This window comes from Oncorhynchus gorbuscha, linkage group LG21, assembly GCF_021184085.1.
Source record: "Oncorhynchus gorbuscha isolate QuinsamMale2020 ecotype Even-year linkage group LG21, OgorEven_v1.0, whole genome shotgun sequence".
Lineage (NCBI taxonomy): Eukaryota > Metazoa > Chordata > Actinopteri > Salmoniformes > Salmonidae > Oncorhynchus > Oncorhynchus gorbuscha.
Window position 1 is genome coordinate 47,543,643 of NC_060193.1, and position 14,603 is coordinate 47,558,245.

The window sequence follows — 14,603 nt, forward strand, 5'->3', positions numbered from 1 at the left end:
AATTCAATAGACGCCTTTGTTTGTCCATGTTTTTCCCCCCGTCACATTAGCATATGGTGTAGCCCTAATCATAGTTCAACTGTCTAAACGTAGTGTACTATTGTTTTCCTAATTGAAACAAACATTGATCTCTATTAATGTCAAATACAAGTTTTCTTTTGTGGCAGCATGTAAGCTGACGTCACATTGGTTCCTTGAAGTGGAGCTGAATAAACCTTGAGAAGAGTCTCCTTCAATCTGCTGTTAGTAACTAACACACACACTCACTCACACCGAGACTCAATTACTGCCCAATTCTTTCTTTATCATCTGTTACCGGCCTCTTTCAAAACGAAATCGAAAAGAGACTAGAAGGCGACACGAAGTATTACTTGAAACAAAATCCCGTTGGAAATAAGTATTAGTGTCGAAACTAAAGGTAAGTGTCCTCTTATTTCAAGGTGGGGGTAAAGAAGACGGTCTGTTATATCATAGAACAAGCGATGTAGCTGGCTTGATTTGTTTCGCGAGGCGAGCTGTAGTTTCTTTGCTTACTGCGTGTGTCCCTCAATCGTCAACTGCACATTGATAGAAACTTATCAAATGGATACAATGTTGTTCTAAGCAATCGGCATGTGCGCCTTTGCTGCATGGTAAAATAATAGGCTACACCAAAGTTGTTTTGTAGAGTAAACGGGAGTTTTTTTTTGTCGTTGCTCAGATCAAGCTAGTTTGTGACCTGATAGTCGGAATCGTCTTTGTGTCCTCTCTCGTGCGCTTTAATTGAACTGTTCTATTATTATTATTATTTTACAATAAAAAAACTGTTTTATTTAGTTCAGGAAAACTTTTTTTGACGATGTTTTTACCCACTGTTGTACATAAGTTGGCCAGTATTTTTTTGTGCACATTTAAAGGAACGAAACGTGGGATTCAATGAAGGTAGGGAGCACAAGCTACCTTTGGTCTATTTAGCTGTCCGTTTACAGACAGGGCAAAATCCGAGCTAATAGCTCCTCAATGCGAAAATAAAATAATTAGTAAGCACAAACATAAATACTTGATTTAACTATACAACAGATTGCGTTGTGGTTTGCCAGGTAAAATTACATATCTTATTAGTCAAATCAGTTTGATGTTTTTGTCGAGTTTCAGGCTCTTTAAAAAACATTTTTTTACAACTGGCTAAAGCTATCTTTTGTTGCTTCCTCAAACAAGAAGCAGCTGCTGCCTGGCCGAGTTGTTGAAATGTATCCCTTTGTGTATATTACAATATCCTCCATTTTTCTGCCCTTCCAAACAACAAGCTTTTTCGCCATCTTGGTTGATTTAAATTCCCTAAGCACCCCCACGCTTGAAGGAAACGTATCCATGTTTTACCTAGAGAAAGTTTAAACTAGACTATGGGAAAAGAAATGTAGACGGTGACGTCATGTGAAGTTTTAAGAGAAATGTAGGCAACGTTTAACCTGTGATTGGAAGGAGGAACAATTTGGTGTTGCGTTTGAAGGAGAGTGGGATTCAGCTACAACGTTACAGTGACATTATGCAGTGTTGCAAGAATCGGATGCGTGTTTTTGTACACGCAGAATACACAAACGGTGTGTTTTAATACCGTAGTGACAGGTGGAGATGCCATGCAAAAACTGCCTTTTTAACCTAGATTTTTTTCTCTCTCACTGGACTTGGTTAGGTGTTTTCTACATGCACTTTTTCTAGTTTATCAATGACACTTTGATAAAGGTGTTATTTATCACACCACTTTTTATGGTGTTTTAATCGTTCAACCGCTGGAATTAGGCAATAGGCTAATCATAATCGATTAGAATGAATATGCTACATCAGAATGATGTTATGATACATAGCCCAGTGTATCATCATATTTTTTTTTTGCTATTGCATTTAAACATATATATTGTTTAATGGACTAATAGCCAAGTAATCTAATTAGACATTGACCAACAGCTATGGATGTTTATACAAATGACAACTTTTAATTAGTCAAGCAAAGTATTATTAGTATTTTCCCCTTTCCCCTCTTTTCTTGTTTGCTTACTCCCCCTTTGCATTGTGGGAGTCTTTGACACTTGTTTACAAATAAAAGGCAAAGATAGTGCGCCTTGGCTTATCTACCGGTAATAACACAATGTTCACCTTAGATGACTATAGGTCTGGGCCTAATTGTCATGCCATAAGTGGTAGGCACTATTGAACAACATGTAGCCTAGTCGCTATCCACCGTCTCGTCATTGTAAAGCTCATTTCTGAGAAGATGGCAGAGGTGTGACAGAGACAGTAGGTAGATGATGACAGCAGGCTGAATTTCAGTTGTTTTTTATTACCGTGTTATAACATGCCATGGGTTCATTTGTGTGTTTTGCTGATGTTACGGCGGAGGAAAGATTCCAAACGTAGGCTGCCTAAAGTAGCAAACCATTTAGTTTATCATCAAAGACTCTCCTGTCACACTAGAGATTATACTCTCATCATCAGTTTTTCTGGTGAGCATCCATCCGCCATATCCCTGTGGGATAGTCTTTCAAATGGATCTCAGTTGTCGTCTCACAAGCAGTTGTTGTAAAAAACAACAACAATGATGCTTTGTGATAGGAAATCTAATCATTTCACCTCCCACCCTCTTTGTTTGGATATTTACTGCTGCTAAGCTAAAGTGCACAGGAGCAGATGTTTAGCCAAACATCCTTGCTGAGGGAGGCGCGATGCCTTTTTCCTTCTGGGAATGGCTCCTCTCCTCTCCCTGTGCTGATGCATGGACATGACAGCTGCTTGATTTCATGGAGCTGCTAAGAAGCCATTAGTGGTATCAGTGAATTGAAACGGAACAGTCTCTCCCATTTTTCCACCGCTATTACAAACGGCTATTGTTAGCTTCTTTTGTGTGTGTGTGTGTGTGTGTGTGTGTGTGCTGCAGCTGAACACACACAGCAGAACAGGGCAGAGGAGCACTAATATACTTGTGTTGCTGTGTGTTTCCCCATAATGCGAGTGAGAGAGAGAACAAATCTGTCAGGGCTTGTTTGTGATGTTGGTTTGAAATGGAAGCAAACTGTGCTACCTCAAGCACACTCAAATCAGGGATGTCTCCATGCCTGGCGAAGAGAAGCAAAACAATGTAACTGTAGTGCTCCACCTCTCTCTCTCTCTCTCTCTCTCTCTCTCTCTCTCTCTCTCTCTCTCTCTCCCTCCCCCTCCCTCTCTCCCCCATGCCTTCTTCCCCCACCCCAACCCCCTCTCTCTACCCCCCCACAGAATGTTGTTTTCTTTGCCAGGAGATAAAAAGGACTTCCGCTTGACTTGAACATCCAGGAATTAAAGATAGGCATGTTTAAGCCCTATTTGCATGTCTACCCAACGTTGCACCAAATGGTTGCTATTGACTAAGCTGATTAGGAGAAATTAGGTTTAGGAGCCCCTGTGTCTGGGGGTGCTGAAACGGACAAAACTTGGACAGCTTTTCTACAGACAATCCCATATGCACACAAGTCTATTCTGTCTAATCCTGTACTATTGAAATTAGGGCTAATAATGTTAGAGGAACGTGCCTGCTTTGGTGTCCATCATTTTTTTGTCTTTTTGAAATGAGGTGAGGATGGTTATCCAGTCAACACTCAAACAGTTTGTCGCCGTCAACGCCACCACTCTTTGAATTGATCTTAAACGCAATGCCCACACGGCTCTCGCTGATTGCAGTGTGTACTGACTTGGATTAGCGTGCTATATTCCTATACTGCAGCTCCTTGTGCTAGTTCCAATGTTTCCCTTCATTGTTCGTGAGACACTGTAACGAAGCATTTATTACTGTAACCCTGGAAACGAAGGCCTACATTGTTTGTTTCTGGCATTGATTTCCTTGTTTATGTTGTTTTGTATGGCCTACACAGAGATTGATTAGCTTCTGTAAACAGATCTTATGTGTGGTAAGGGAACGAACAGTCGGGTACAGTCTGTGAACTCCACTGTAGTGGTGGTGTGTTGTTCACACTTGTTTGAAGTTTTCAACTCTAAAGAGGAAGTAAGACTGTTTTGTGTTATGTGAAATTAATCAACCAGAGCCTAATTACCTAAAGCTGGATTGCCACTGAGTCCTCCATCCCCGTGTTTACTTCAAGCTCTCTCACACACACGACGTCTCCGAAGTCAAGTACTAACTAGACAGAGGCTTTTATAAAGATGTGTGGTGAAATTGATGGCCCTGTAGCGATGCAGGAATTGGCTTAAAATCCAAACGGTTTAATTAGGCTAATGCTGTTTATTATTGTTGGCTATTAAACCTTTGTTACTGTGCATGGTAACTGTCATGTCTGTTACTTGCAGCATCTGTAGTCTATACTCATTAGCACAACTGTTGACAGAGGCCTATAAGTTAACGCCAGCAGTTGGTAGGGCAGGTTTGTTAGTGCTCGTATGACCTACTTCACCTTCACTTTGCTATTCTAGTCACACTGTGCATTAAGTTGAGATATAGTATCGACATAACGTTTTTACATAGGCTAGCCTACGTTATAGCCCACACATCCATTTTTACAAACAAGGTGGTAGTATGCAAGATGAATGTCGGCAATATGCAAGAACATACCGTGGGCATCTATGGTGGCCTGGTTCAGTTTGTGACATGAACTGAAAGTAACTGTGTCAAGGGGGAGCATTACTGGTACAAGCAGATGTCAGTTTTACAGCAGTCTGGCTTGTTTAACACGTACAAATAATCTCTGTGTTGTTGTTGCTTTCGTAGACACCAAAAATAGCAGCATAAATGCCTTTTGTACAACCAGGTCACGCCAAGTTCACTTTGTTTCTGAAATACCAAAGACACGGAGGCCATGTTTGGGAGAAAGGGAGGCGATTAGCTGCTTTGGTCTTTTTGTTGTCCGTCCCCTGGGCTTCTTCCTATTTATCATTCAATGTGAGAACTTCTTTGATGAAACTCAAGGTTATTTTTTCCATGGTCTGTCTGTCAGGATGCTTGTTGTTCCACTGGCAAGGTGAAGAGGTTGATTTCTCCCTCAAGTAACGCCTCATTTTCAAAGTCCTTGAGCTCTGCAGAAAGTCTATAAAGGAGTAGGCTAGCCTGTCTGTCGATTCATTCTTCCTTCTTTGTACTGTATCATAAAACCTGCCCGTTTTCTCAAAACAGTCACAAAGGGAAAAAGCAGGCCTATTGACTTGATTTGTGAGGGTGTTTGAGGCAGAGACAAAAACCTGTCTTTAATTTCAGCTGTAGGCTATTGCTTACAGTAGCCAAGTAGTAGGCCTTACAGTTTCCTTCCTTCTGTCTCGAATGAGCACACTTCAATCTAAGATGCTGATTGCCTGATGAGATCTAAGAGCGTTGGTTAAGCTAACTGATGTAGGGAACTGTGCCAAGTATAGGCTACAGAAGACTATCCTTTTCCCCCAAAACAACATGGTTCCATTCATAGCCTAGTAGTAGTTTAGCTAGGCCTACTGCTTAACGCCAGCCCCTCTGTCTTGTCTGTAGCCATGTTAAACGTGTATGACATGATACCCTATGACACAAGAGTCGGATAAACCACAGCTCTTGCTTAACATGAGTCCTTCAGAGGATGATGCTTTCGAATGACATCATCGGAAGGAGTGTATATATCCTAAGCTATGCGTAAGGAGCAATCCACTAGAGTCGACACCATTAGGGCTTTTTTTTAGTGGTCTTCTCCTGCGAGCCATCCATTTCTTTTTGCCCCTGGGGAGATTGTCATATTGCCTGTGCGTGCCATCGCTGGAATGCTTCAGTGATTGTGTCCCTGCCGACTGTGATAATGGGGACGCTGTTGGAAATACCAATCGTAGTATAGCCTAGCCTAGGCCTGTTCGGTTGGCTTATCACCTTTTTACATTCTCTACTAAAATAGTGTGCAGCCTGCATGCTCTATTCACATATCTGCTGTATCTCTCACATGCTGGGAATCCTGAAGTGTTGTTGGCATTGCGGATAGAACTATCTTTGGATGTGGGAATGGGAATTGTGTAAGGTTTCGTATTGTGGTGGTGCCGGGGACGGTCAATGTTGTTCATCATACTAGGACAGCTGGCTGCAGGATTGAGGAGCATGGAGTAGCCCCTGGGTGGCTGTTAAAAGGAAACAGGCACACACACACACACACACAGGCACACACACACACACACACACACACACACACACACACACACACACACACACACACACACACACACACACACACACACACACACACACACACACACACACACACACACACACACACACACACACACACACTCTGAGGTTGCGCTTCAACAATCAACCTTTTATTTATTGATCGTCCAGCATTTAAAATCTGGTCACTGCTGCCACAAAGGCTTTTCATTTTAGCTGTGCTGGCAGATTGCTGCAACCTAGCCAGAATTTTAAATATTACATTTTAACTGAGCGCCATAAGAACTGACAAGGATGTAGAGGAATGGGGGGGGGGGGGGGGTCTGTTCAGCAATGAAATATTCTAATGTGTGTTGGTCAGCAGTAACCATACAGTGGAAGGTCTTCTTTGTAAACAGTCCTGCTTGCATTTGGATGAGTAGGGCAGGAGTAAAGAGACCTTAGGCCTATGATACATCCGTGCAGCAGCAGCATGTGTCAGTTGTATTGTACTAGAGCTGATTCACAGATAATAGGACTAAACTTCAGGGGCGTACTTAGTGATTTGGAGGCCCCAGGCAGGGGCCAGACTTCGCACGTTCATCCAAATAATTCCAGCGTCCGAACAGTGCGCTGTGACCCCGCCACTTTTCCTTCGATTCACAAGTGGATGAAACTATTTCACTGGAGAAAGCATCCGAGCGAGTGAAACAGCGCCCCTCTGTCTAACTATATGTAACCCATGTATCAGATGCTGTCTGGCCAAAAAGAGTATGACATGCAATACTCTTTTTGTCCAGACAGCATCGGATACATGGGCCATACATGCATGTCCTCTGCCTTGACGACGATGGCAGTATTATCAACAGCGCCTGTCTTTTTACTAAAGATATACATTTACATTACATTTAAGTCATTTAGCAGACGCTCTTATCCATATACGTATTGTATCTCCCTAGAGCCCTCAAACTCAACACTGGATCTCGAGGCCAGTTCCACTGCTTTTTTTCATTGTACCCCTCTAATCAGGGACCGATTTAGCCCTGGGACATCAGGTGTGTGCAATTAATTGTCCGGTAGAACAGAAAACCAGCAGGCTCCGGATCTAGCAGGGTAAGAGTTGAATACCCAGGGCCCGGTTTTCTACTAAGCTAACATATGGAATTGTTTTAAGATGGTCATACCATTTGATTTGGAATTTTCGGACCCTGTCTGGGGTGCGTCCTGGCGGCAGAGAAGTCAGACGCAGGAGAGCAAAACTGTGTTTCCAACTGTGTTTAATTATCAATACCCACCGGATACAGAACAATGAAATACATGGGTACATAATGCGACGCACACCAGAACATAATGTGCACAAACACTGACAACAAACAATTACGGACAAGCACATGGAGGGCAACAGAGGGTTAAATACACAACATGTAATTGATGGAATTGGAACCAGGTGTGATGGAAGACGAGACAATACCAATCGTGTTCGTGAGAGTCTTTCTATATTAGGGTGTAGCCCAAAACGTTCGAACGCCACAGATATTTTCATCAGAATACAGATTTTTGGGATGTCTCATTGTCTGACAAACACCGCCGTAGCTCCGCCACCTTCCACCGCAGATGTGGAAGGCCGACATTGCGGGATGCGGTGGATTGGGACAGAGCCCACGCAAAAGAAACAGATATCCCTAGCTTAAAGAGGTTTATTTTTATTATGCCCAGCTCACGAGGCCCCTTGATGACGATGATGATGATGATGATGTGACGCCTGAAGCAATTGCCTCTTCTGCCGTAATGGCAAGTCCGCCAGTGCTAACCTTTCTATATTGTCTTTTACTCATCTAGTAAAATGTAGCCTACAATATAGATTAGGCCTTTGCAGGTTATGGTGATTTCAGCTTGACTCAGCCTACCTAGTAACAGAGCTGCGGCCTAAACATTCTCCTGATTGGATGAGTCATTACTTTGACCCGGAGCTAACTGGCTGTTTTGAGAACCTAGAGGTCAGAACAGGGACTTCACCTCGGGAAGAGGGGGATTCAAGTAATCCACACTAGCGTGACTAGCACAGACGCACCGTGGAGTTATTCCTGGGAATGGACGGATTCTATCGGTTCATTTGATGTTCTACAGTCTCTTCTCCATCCGGATTCGTCCGTCTTTTCCCGTACGTGTGTGCTTGCGCAATAACTAAAAGACACTTAGCCTACAAGCAGGAAAAAGCAGGGAACCACATGTAACAAGTCATTCATTAAAGGCCCATGAGAAGGAAATGGAAAGTTGAAAATGTGCCACCATTTTCTCTCAGACCTCATTCTCTTCCACAGATAGCCGAGACACATGCCGTGGTGATCTCTCCTCTAGTCTCAATTTGGCGGGAGTTGAAACAGAGAAACAGAGAAACCGTCGCTCCTCTCCTCCGTCTGCCCCAGAGTGGCTGTTCTTATTCCTGGCCGCCATGAAAGGCTAGCTGCCTGCCTTGTGGCATTGTCCCTTTCTCTAAACGATGACACTGAGAGACAGCTGTAACGCGAGACGCCTCTACCCAAGCAGGCGCTCGGAGAGCGGACGGGGAGACGCCTTTATCTCAGGCTGGGGGGCACTGACCTCTACTAGCTCACAGGGCAGCATGGGAGCAGTTTCTGGAGTTAGTATCCACCCTCTACTAACTGAAACTCTTAGACTACATAATAACATCCATGGATTGAGTTGCAGGGTAGCCGGCCTTGTGGGCCTTGGTAGGATTGGTGTTTTGTGGTCGTTGTGTTGTGGTTTGAACTAGTGTGTGTCTGTGTGGCAAGGTTGTATTTGTGTGTGCGGGTATACTTGTGTGCGTGTGTGTGTGTGTGTGTGTGTGTGTGTGTGTGTGTGTGTGTGTGTGTGTGTGTGTGTGTGTGTGTGTGTGTGTGTGTGTGTGTGTGTGTGTGTGTGTGTGTGTGTGTGTGTGTGTGTGTGTGTGTGTGTCTTATGTTTGTTCAAAGATGGAAACATCCACACATCCCCCTGGCCTGCAGGCTACGGAGGCTAAATCCTCTGTGAGAGCTCCCGCGTGTAATCCAAATATTTAGAGCTAATTTAAGCATGGACCAGAAGCGGAAACAACATCTCTCTCTCTCTGTGTGTGTGTGCGTGTGTGTACGTGTGTGTACGTGTGTAATCTCAACACTGGGGGGAAATGAAAGCACTCAATCATTCACCTGTCAGAGCTCTTCACTCCCTCCAAACATACACACATGCGCGCGCGCGCACACACATCTCCCTTAGGGGTTCGACAGGATTGGGCTTTTATTGACTCACTGATTGAGACAGGCGATTCATTTAATGGAAACTTTAGCCACCGAAACACAGTAATACTGGAATCAAGACAGATGGACATCTCTCATCTTTCTCCCTGTGCTTTCTATTAGGTTGAACGTTAGCTTGTGGATGAACTTTGGTGATCATCTTGTATTTTAAACTATCTCTCGTATGGAATTCCATGTTGAGGCTGAGCTAGGCTAACAGGGGGAGTACAGAGAGAGGATTATTGCAGGGTATGAATGGTTGGTCGTTTGTTGATCGACCCAGAGCCGGTCGAGGCGGAAGAGAGAGAGAGGGCGGTGGGTGGGAGAGGCGTGACAGCTGCGTTGGCGGCTGCTGTGAGTGACCTTCACGCGTCATTTTGGTAGATTGTCAAGGCTGTTGGGATGACACTGAGCCATGGAGCTCTGCTCTGACGGAGCGGCTGCGTCCTCTCATTCACTCACTCAGACAGACAGTGGTGCACTCTGGGTACAAGTTGTCCATAGGCACTTCTTTCTCTGAATCATAACTGTAACCATTAAAGGGGGGTGCCAAGCTCACCTCAGATCAGTGTCTACTCTAGAGGCTACTTCATGCTACTGCTCATGGTTAATTTGTGTAGCCAAGTATCAATTGTGTAGCCTGAATGAATGAAGTCCCACAGTAATGAACGTGACCCACAGTTACATCAGCGTGTCTTAAAGGCTCAGTGCAGTCAACATTTTGATTTCCTGTGTTTTATATATATTTCTACACTATGAGGTTGGAATAATACTGTGAAATTGTGAAAATGATCATAATGCTGTTTAAAAATACATTTCAGCCTGGTGCGATGGAGTTTTGGCCTTCCATGGCGACATCACCATACAGTAAATGAGTTAATAGACCAATAAGAAAGAGAGTTCCAAGCCTTTCTGAGCTCCCGAGTGGCGCAGTGGTCTAAGACACTGCATCTCAATGCAAGAGGCGTTACCACAGTCCCTGGTTCGGATCCAGGCTGTATCACATTCGGCTGTGATTGGGTGTCCCATATGGCGGCGCACAATTGGCCCAGTGTTGCCAGGGTAAGCTGTCATTGTCGCCTAGTTAAATAAAGATAAAAAACATGTATTTTTCTTCAGTTTTACGCTTCCCACTCAGACCACTCCCAGGGAGTCCTAGCAAAATTCTTCCTTGGGAAAATGCCCTTTGCTAAGAAGCTATTTTTTAATATATATATATTTTTTTACCATTTTCATTTAAAACAATCACAGTAAGTTACTTAATTGTTACCCAGAAATGATTTGATGTTGAGATAAAAACAGTTGCATTGGACCTTTAAGCTGAGGCCAGAGGCAGGTCCGTCCAATTAGCCGGTGAATGATAGCCCCATAGGCTAAGTGGAGGGAGACGGAGAGAGGCTCCCCTCAGATTCATCATGATGCTACTGTAGGAATTGGCTCCCAGCCATATTGGGAGTAGCAGTAACAGGGCTGAATCATAAATGGCACACATGTACAGTACCATCACGCTCACACATACAGTACCATCACGCTCACACATACAGTACCATCACGCTCACACATACAGTACCATCACGCTCACACATGTACAGTACCATCACGCTCACACATACAGTACCATCACACTCACACATGTACAGTACCATCACGCTCACACATACAGTACCATCACGCTCACACATACAGTACCATCACGCTCACACATGTACAGTACCATCACGCTCACACGTACAGTACCATCACGCTCACACGTACAGTACCATCACGCTCACACATGTACAGTACCATCACGCTCACACGTACAGTACCATCACGCTCACACGTACAGTACCATCACGCTCACACATACAGTACCATCACGCTCACACACGTACAGTACCATCACGCTCACACGTACAGTACCATCACGCTCACACATACAGTACCATCACGCTCACACATGTACAGTACCATCACGCTCACACGTACAGTACCATCACGCTCACACGTACAGTACCATCACGCTCACACATACAGTACCATCACGCTCACGCATACAGTACCATCACGCTCACACATACAGTACCATCACGCTCACACATACAGTACCATCACGCTCACACATACAGTACCATCACGCTCACGCATACAGTACCATCACGCTCACACGTACAGTACCATCACGCTCACACGTACAGTACCATCACGCTCACACGTACAGTACCATCACGCTCACACATACAGTACCATCACGCTCACACATACAGTACCATCACGCTCACACATATGCTCACACATACGCCCATGCGCTAATGTGCGCACACACACACACACACACACACACACACACACACACACACACACACACACACACACACACACACACACACACACACACACACACACACACACACACACACACACACACACACACACACACAGTTTGTGTTACACGATGACAGTCCCTCGAGGGTGTCCTCTCTCTTAAATCCCACAAATGGATTGTGTTTTGTTCGTTGCTTTTCAGCCAGTTCTTGTGCTTTACATTGTGGGGGATAACCCACTCCCCAGGAATGGGACTTGCTCCATCAGGTCTACGAAGAAGGCATTTAATGGAATAGAACACACAGAGAGGCTCTTCTGAATAAGCTGAGAGAGAGGATCTGAATTACACTTAGGCAAACGTTTCTGCACACAGATTCTTCTCCCTCCCCTCTTCCTCGTCTCTCCACAGAACAGACACTCACCTCTCGCCACAGATTCCATTTTGTCAGCTTTCAGCTCCAGATCATGTAACGATAAAAGATACTGCCCCGCAGTTAAACAGTGCCAGTAAATCACACGCAAAAGAAAGCTGGGAGAAGCAGTATTTTTAAGCAGAAAGAGAGAAGGGGGAGAGAGCGAGAGGGTCTCTTTGTGTTCTGTGTACTGACTTTGTGTGATGAAGAGATGAATCACTGCTATTTAGGGATCGGTTTCCTGCAACTGATTGTGTGACGACTCAGTGGTGGATAGATTGTCCAGACTTGCCTGTTTTGTTCCAGAGGTTTCAGAAAAATGTCTGCGGCCAGTTCACAGTCAGTGCCCTCCACTTTCATCCCTCCCTCCCCTCCCTGGCCTGCGATATCACAGATGAGCCGAGAGCAAAAGGAGACAAGCACCTTTTTAGCGTGTCTGTCATTGAATGGCACTTTATGACGGCCTCGCTAAGGTTTCTCCTCACTAAAGTTAAAGTCTACATTACTAGATTTATCGTGACGGTTCCCTCCGCCAAAGGCACTATTCAATTCCAGGCCTCCGGGGCCACGTCATAGCTGTTGCCCTGGAGGCCTGGAATTGAAAAGCCTTGTTCTTCGTGGACCCGTTGTTTTGTGCCTGCGGGCTTACAGAATGTTTAGGCCTAGTCAGATGCTGCTGGCTACCGTTGTGTTGCTTATGACTGTGTTTGAGTAGAGCGTATGTAAGGCTCTAAAGTGTTCTAGGCCCATTGTCTTAGCAAATAGCTAGCGTAGCCGTAGTCAGGTCAGTGTGTATTTCAAATACCCAGGCAGGCGAAAAACGGGGTGAGGTATATAGCTTCACATCTCGCCACTGTCATTACAGCACTCTTTGGCTGGGGGAATCATTTCAGCGTCGCGCCCTCTCTGAGGGCACATCCTTTAATCATGGCTCTAATAGGCCTTTATGAAGACGCACAGATGAATTCCCTCAGTCGGCCCGGCGCGGTGTGTTATCACCGCGAGGATGTGTAATCAAGGTGATGTGTGTGTGTGTGTGTGTGTGTGTCTGTGTGTCTGTGAGAGAACAGACGACCAGATCAGGCCTGTGGATGACGAGGAGGAGTCATTATCGCTAGATCACGTCGTTATTATAGACGGACACCGTCACTCTAGTTAATACCGTTTATTTCCTGTGGAGATTTCAGCCGTAATGGCGCGCGCGCACGTGTGTGTTTCTGTGCCCCTGTGTCTGTCTGTGTGCTGTAGAGTTTTACCCAGTGTCAGGGTGAATGTGTGTACCAGAGTGACCATGACACCACTAGCGGTGCTGCGGTGAGAGAGACAGTGCCACGGCCGTGACACACAGGCAAGACGGTCACCGTGTCCTTTCAGATACACAGGCTGAGAAAGTTCCCTCGCTGCCTCTCCCCTTCTCTGTGCTCCAGGAAGACGGATAGATCCGAGACAGTGTAGCTCCGAGGGGCGTGAGAACACTGGGAAGGGCTGGTTCTCTCTCTTAGCAAGAACTGTCTTGTGTTTTTAGGAAAATATCCTCCTCCCTCACAACAAAAGCCATAATGTCTGGCTTTCATTCTAACAGGTTGAGCAGGAAAAATGTATGAGTGTGTGTTGTGTGGCGTGTTTGTGTTCGCAGGCCTGCTGTGCCTGCGACAGAGAGAGAGAGAGAGAGTGTGTGTGTGTGTGTGTGTGTGTGTGTGTGTGTGTGTGTTAGATCTGCTCTGCTTACACTCAGTGCCAGATCCTAGCTGTGTCTCAAAATGCCATGTCCTTTTGTTTCGTTTGATCTGTCAGTTGACCACAGCAGCGCACAGAGCTTTGATATCGATGTATGTTGGAAATGAATTAGGTATTCACCCATCAGGGCCCAAACTGGTCGTCATTAGCGTTTGGATTGTATTTTCCAATTAACGGTGACATACAGAAGACATATTCATGTATAAATGGATTAACCTGGCTGTTGTCCTCTTTTTCTCTCTCAGGTGTTAGAGCAGTGATGTCACAGAGCTGAAGACATTTCCTGTCAGTGAGTACGGACTCTTTTCTCTGTTACCTTTCTATCATCTCTGAACGACTGTCAACAACATAGCTTTTTGTTGTTGTTGGGCCCTGTGTGACATTCCCTAATACTTCTAGTTGTTATGCGGGGAGCTTTTGAATTATTATTTTTTGCTCAACTTGTCATCAACAAAATGTGTTTTGGCGTAGTGGAGAGTTCGCAGACTCCTTCGATTCCAGGCTTAATTAGATTTCATTCTTTCGACACAAGAGGATTTTCTCCCCCAATTAAATTTAACAAGGGCTTCTTGAAAAAGCAGTTGTTCTGATTACATTACAAATTCAGAGTTTCATTCAGTGACTCGTGCAATTAATTACATTTCTCTCCATTTTGATCAGCACATTTTAGGGGGCGAGTGAAACACGCAAATTAACCATCATCAGTGTTTGTGATCTGTTGCAGTAACATTGAATTGAAACAGTTATTACAGTGTCTGT

The 14,603-nt window shown here is 44.7% G+C and overlaps 1 protein-coding gene across 4 annotated transcripts in view; it reads left to right on the forward strand.

Annotated features, from left to right (window-relative positions):
• The first annotated feature begins 221 nt into the window (after positions 1-221).
• The window catches only part of LOC124008392 (bromodomain adjacent to zinc finger domain protein 2B-like), a 56,119-nt gene continuing 41,737 nt past the window's right edge, over positions 222-14,603 (forward strand). Inside the window, exons 1-2 of one of the 4 annotated variants that reach the window (XM_046319645.1) lie at positions 222-418; positions 14,090-14,133. The gene's annotated coding sequence lies outside the window, so the exon portion shown is untranslated. Of the gene's footprint in view, positions 419-514; positions 922-14,089; positions 14,134-14,603 lie in introns of those variants that run through there. The other 3 variants (XM_046319647.1, XM_046319646.1, XM_046319648.1) reach the window with 3 other exon arrangements.